The sequence below is a fragment of the Melanotaenia boesemani genome, chromosome 20, assembly GCF_017639745.1.
Source record: "Melanotaenia boesemani isolate fMelBoe1 chromosome 20, fMelBoe1.pri, whole genome shotgun sequence".
Classification (NCBI taxonomy): Eukaryota; Metazoa; Chordata; class Actinopteri; order Atheriniformes; family Melanotaeniidae; genus Melanotaenia; species Melanotaenia boesemani.
Window position 1 is genome coordinate 25,511,953 of NC_055701.1, and position 6,411 is coordinate 25,518,363.

Sequence of the window (6,411 nt, forward strand, 5' to 3'; positions counted from 1 at the left end):
TGGCTGGGAGATATAGTGTGTTTTGCTAATTCAAATGCTCAGCATACAGCATTTCAATCCAAACAACAGCTATAGGTTTTAGTCATTAGCTCTGAAGGTGCGGGATGCAAAGGAAGAGGAGGATGTGAGTATGAAGACTTTCCTATTTCCAGGTTGTTTTAGGTTTTGAGAGCCAACCTTTAACCTGATATGGGATAACCTAGAGAAAATCTAGAAATAATCATAACAATATAAATAAACTGCAAGATCTGATTCCTGAGGATTTAATATGCAACAAAACAGTTAATTTGTAGTAAACGTTTCAGTGTCTTCACTAATCAACTTCAACATATTTACAAAAGTTTAAAAAAATTGTAAATTTGATGCCAGAATACACTTAAAGTTGGGCGAGAAGCAAACAAAACAGAAAAGTTCTCTGTACAAAAAACAGAGAACTGGAAACAGGTGAGGGTGCCAGTATTAGATATAAAAAGGAGCATTCGCTAAAGAACTAAGTCTTTTAAAGCAAAAATGGATTCATGACTCACAAATTTGGGCCATATGATGCAAGAAAAATATTAGACTTAGAGTTTTAGGATATCTTAGTGTTTAAAGGCCAAAGATAGAAACAAACTCTCTGGTGGCACTGTATGAGAAACCATCATGTTACCGTGATTGGTATGGTCACACAAGCTCAGAAGTACCTAGAACAGGGGTCACCAACTCCAGTCCTCGAGGGCTACCATCTTACAGGTTTTTGATGTTTCCCTGCTGCAGCAGGACTGTAGCCCTCAAGGACTAGAAGAACTCTTGCCTCTTATCACAGGCTACTGCCACATGCAGAAATGTAACTTTCAAACTGTATAACACTAAAAGGAAGCCATATATCTATGCACAGAACCACAACTTCTCTGGGCACAGGCTCAATTAAGATGAACATGAATATGTATGAATATGGATAATCAGATTAATATGAGTCCATGTTTCAGCTGTTTTGGGGGAAAACTGTCATTTAGTTCTACATGCCCATGGTGAGAAAGACCATCCAGGTTGTGGTTGCAGTAAGGTGTATTAGTGTCCACGTAGTGGATAACTTGTAATGTTTAAGTGTGCTGGTACCACTAACACAGAGGTGCATGTTGGAATTTTTAGGGTTACGCAACCATTTATCCACCATTTGACTGGCCTGACTGCAGTCCAGACTTTTCCTACGGATGAAAATATATGGAATATCACGTAAATGACTATCAGAAATCTAATAACCCTTTATTACTGTTGAGCAGCCAAAATCTTGTATTAAGTTCTTTAATTAGGCTCTTCTTTTAAAAATATATTATTCATACACTTAAATATGACTCTAAGCCCTGTAAATTACTGCTCTCTACAGGCAATAGAAGGGAACTATGATTCATATAAACATTTTCACAGAGTAGACTTCAATTTTCAAGTGTTTATTTTAAGAAACCACAAAATCCTTGCAGGTAGTTAGGGGTTTTTGTGACACAACAGAATACAATGGCTTCAAAAATTAATGTGTCCCTGATGTGACTTTAAAATCAACATACAAAAAACTGTTTTTCACATCTGAGTTCATTAAAACTTGTTTAAATAAAAGATTTTTGTTACTTTCTGGTAGGAAGAAAATCAAAAGTATTTGGTTATGTTTACAAAATGCTCATGGTAAGGACTAAAATACATTCTTTTTACAATGCGACTACCATCTCCATGGATAGTTGTCTTCCATAAATGTAAACACAATGCGTTAGGATGAATCTTTGGTGAGTGTTAGAAATAAAAATGACATTATTATTATTATAAAACAATCATAGAAAGGGCTTAAATATACCCTTTTAACAACACAACCATTAACTCCATGGATGGCGTCTATAAAAATTTGCATGCAGTTGCTCTCACGACCACTAGGGGTCACATATTCTTCAAGCATAACTACAAAACGGCTTTGGCCTGCAAAAGGTTGACAGTCATCATGTTCAACAAAATTGGACAAATTCCTGTTGCAAAACTGCGTTAATTCACATCCCCGGCTTGCAAATAATCAAAAAGTAAAATTAAAGTAGAAGAATGATGTAACACAATGATAAACATAATCATTTTTGAGTGTGCTACTGGTGTAAATGTCCAAATGAGGATTAAATAAATGAAAAAAAACAGCACTAATGATATGTTTAAGAAAATATCACATATTTCCAGTGACAGGCTTGTATTTCTAAGCCTTATAGAAGGGTCAGAAACTGCTGTGTGCAATTTGTGTTTTAGGAATGTTGCAAAACATCTGCACAGGTGTCAGGTGTGTTTCCTATTGGCTGGTATTTCCTCTGAATTCCAGCAGCTATATAATTCCCATCATCAAGGCTAAAAAAAAAAGAGGGAAAGTAGTTACTATAGTGCAGCAAGCCTTTCACCAACTACTTCAGTAATCACCTGTCAAAAAGAAAAAGGAAGGAGCCTCTGCTTAATGACCCCGAGGATTCACAGAAGAGCCCTGACGTCTGACCCCTCTTGTTTTGTAAGCTAAGAAGCAGGGAGACAGAGGAGAAAAGAAGGGAGATGTAGGACTAAAAAACTCTGCAATAGTCTCACCTTTTTACAAAGGTGAACAATGCATCAGACATCTGGAAGTGCAGAGGGGTCACACGGCTTGTTTTGAGTTCCCAGGACATCCTATACTCACTGCAGGTGCAGATACACGCTAAAAGGATGTCACAATTCCTCATTATCTAAATAAACACTACAAAATGTGCTTTTTTTACAAAAAGAAGGTTGGTTTAGGCCAGTCACAGCCTGGTTTAGCTAAAGGTTAGCACAATTAGTAGGAGCTGCACCTCTTAGTTGTCTGTTAGGGCAATAATTACGTGGAAAATCACACTCATCTCCCTAAACGCTGCACCTCCTGTCGCCTGAGTCAGCAGACAGGAGACTGAGAGGAATCCTGAGTGAAAAGCGGGAATGTCTCTGGAGGCTGAGGTGAGGGAAGGAGGTGACAGAGTCCTGCTGCTGTAGCTGCAGAAAATGTCTCTGAAACCCAACTGGTTTGATCACAGCAATTTCTTGGTTTGTGTAGGATTATTGAGGCTTTACAGAAATGAGATGTTTTAATGTTGGTTTAAAAAAAAAAACCTGTTCAGTAAAAAAATCATGCAGTGCAGTCAAAAGAAATGTCTGACAGTGTGACACATTATAAAAACAAAATCAGAAATCAAATTGTATTCACTGTGGCATGTTTTACGAACGCTGCTTTGTTTTAATGCGTGTCATAACTCTCATCCTGCCTCCTCCTCTGATCCTGCAAGTGCCCTCTTGTCGAATTACGCTTCACTGCAACCTATGGTGCACCGTTTCCTCGGCAACCATGCAAACATACTAATCACACAGATTGTGACGAAAGACAAAGCAATAAACCAAAAGACATTATAAACATAAAGATCTGCATCTTTTAACTGGACAAAAAGGACAATAGAGGGTGAAATATTGTATTATTTATAATAATTACAGTACTTTTACTTCACAGAAACAAAAAATGATTTTTTTTCTTAGAAACTTGACATTACAATGTGTGGACAGTGATTCCAGTTTAAATGATCTTCACAGTTTGCTTTTGTAGTAAAGCTCCCTTTAGAAAAAGGAATTTTAAAAGGAAGACTGACTTATGTTAAAACGTCATACAACTGGTATCTCATTTATTGAGGCACACTTTAACAAAGTATAGTAAAATACAGTGGCCGGAATAAAGTAGGATTCTATGGGGGATCTTTTAAAACATGAACCGAAATGCTGTTTTCTTTTCATTTTTTAAGTTTAGATTATTAGAAAACAATTTTAATGTACAACAGAGTACTTAATCCTGTCCTCTTTATTAGGTACACTGGCTCAATTGCTTGCTAGCACAAATGGCAAGTCAACCACATGGCAACCACTCAATGCATTCAGTCATGTAGACATAGTTCAAACTGAGCATCAGAATGTGGAAGAAAGGGGGTTTACTTTGAACGTGGCATGGTTGTTGGTCTGAATATTTTAGAAAGTGCTGTTCTGCTGAGATTTTCACATACAACCATCTCTGGGGTTTACAAAGAAGCTGAAGAAGAGAAAATATCCAGAAGAGTTTTTCAGTCTTACTTTATTGAACTTGTTGATGTCAGAGGTCAGAGGAGAATGGGCAGACTGGTGGGAGATGATAGAAAGGCAACAGTAACCAACAACCACTGGTTCCAACCAAGGTATGCAGAATACTACGTTTGAATGCACAATACACGCACCATGTCACAAAGCTCAGACTTTCTAGAACATGACAATGAGTTCACTGTAGCCGACAAACCTGCAGCAACTGTGTGATGCTGTCATGTCAATATGGAGAAAACCTCTGAGGAAAGTTTTCAACACTGTACAATCTATGTCATCAAGTATTAAAACAGTTCTGAAGGTAAAATGTGGTCCAACCTGGTACTTGAAAGATGTTCCTTAAGAAATGGCTAGCGAGCTTAGGTTCCATCCCTGAGGCAGAAAACCCTAAAGAAATAAGATTAATGGTGCATTCATTCCAGGATAGTCTGCTTGACTTTGCGCAGTTGGGGACTTTAGTTTATTTGGGGGATGCAACATTCTTCCGGACCGAGATTGCATTCAAGAAGAAAACCTGTTCATCTATTTGTTAATGCAGAATAAGAGAACAGAACAACACAGAGCTGCATCAGATCCTAACGGTTCTACCATGGCCATATTTCTATCAGAACTTTCATCAAGTTGTCCATGTCCAGTGGTGAGACATTTCTCTCATCCAGAGCCACCTATCGTCCCATGCATGCTTATGTTTTAGTTGTGTTTACCCTCAATACCGATCCAACACTGCTCTTTGTTTTGTAATCTGCTTTATTTGGGTCACTGAAAGCGGACACAAAAACAAGGAAGACGGAATAACGTCAGATATTTTTTCAATGCTGAGTGTGAGAAAAATACCCCTATGATGGCTGGATGGATGGATGGATGGATGGATGGATGGATGGGTGGGTGGATGGATGGATGGATGGATGGGTGGGTGGGTGGATGGATGGATGGATGGATGGATGGATGGATGGAGTTTGAGAACCGTCCCACACAATATTTTTCACTCTCACTGTTTTACTTTAAACTATAATGAGTGAATGAATTCATTCATTCATTCATTCATTTTCTATAACGCTTAGTCCGATTCAGGGTTGTGGGCTGGGTACTAAATTAATAATCAAAGTTTTCATTTTTTAAAATACATGGTTAGGGTTTACATATTTTAGAAGTATTATTAATGGATTTCATTATTTCTGACCATGGATTGTGATAATTCTATGTTTTAGAGATGTGGACATGCAGTTATCTTCTACTCTCATGCTAATATTAAGGAAATAATCTATTTAATATCACCATTACTTTGACAGTTCTTTCAGCCTGCAGGAACAGAGATGTTGTAGCGACAACCATCTGTTGTTTTGACACCATATTGTTTTCTTGTTTGCTCTATTTTCTATGTACAGACCCTGAAATCTGCCTTACACTTAGCTTTTCTACATTTTTACTGTAGGATCAGCCTCTAAATTCCTACCTTGGTCAATTTCTCCTCTAAAGTGCATATCTGTGGTTCACCTAAAGGGCTTTGGCCTGTCACGGTTCTTATTCCTAATGCACGACAGCTGCAGGACTTCCTATAAAAATAGGTTTTTAGTTAAATTCTCTGATGATAGTGTCCTCCTGTGTTTGCGCCATGATTCTTGAGTCTGACCATGATCCTGCTTTGCTCGAATATGGGAAGTAAAGTGATGAAAGTTATCTGGATCTAAATATGTCAAAAACAAAGTTGGTTAATGATTTGAAAAATTACAACACCAAACACAAAACCAGTGTTATTCACGGTAAGGATGTCCAATTAGCAGAGTCTTATAAATATCTTGGCACAGTCTTCGAATATCAGCTGAAAATGGATGTCAATACAAGTTCATTACTAAATGGTGACAACAGAGTAAGTCCTTTTAGAGGCTAAACTATTTTCATGTGAGGAAACAACTTTTTTTTGCCTTTTTCATTTTATTTTTCTTGCTCATTTATTGTTATTTGTTAGTTCTTTCATTTGTTAGGACATGCAGCTGGCCCTAGCTTGCAGGTAAATGCCCAAATGAATAAAAAAAAAGTAAAAATTTCCCCTTGGGAAATTATATTAGGACACGATCTGCAATATCTTGCTATTTATTCCAAAATTACTAAATGTTTTGTAAATTACCAAAAGTTAAAAAAAATATGCAAAAGCATACTGTAATTTAAATATTGCCCTTTAATGAACTGAACAGAAAACAACACAAACACTGTTTTAATACGTTGGCATTTAAATGTTCGTAAGAGTGTTTGAATGTGAAGATTTTTATTAATCCTTAATTAATGCCACAATCT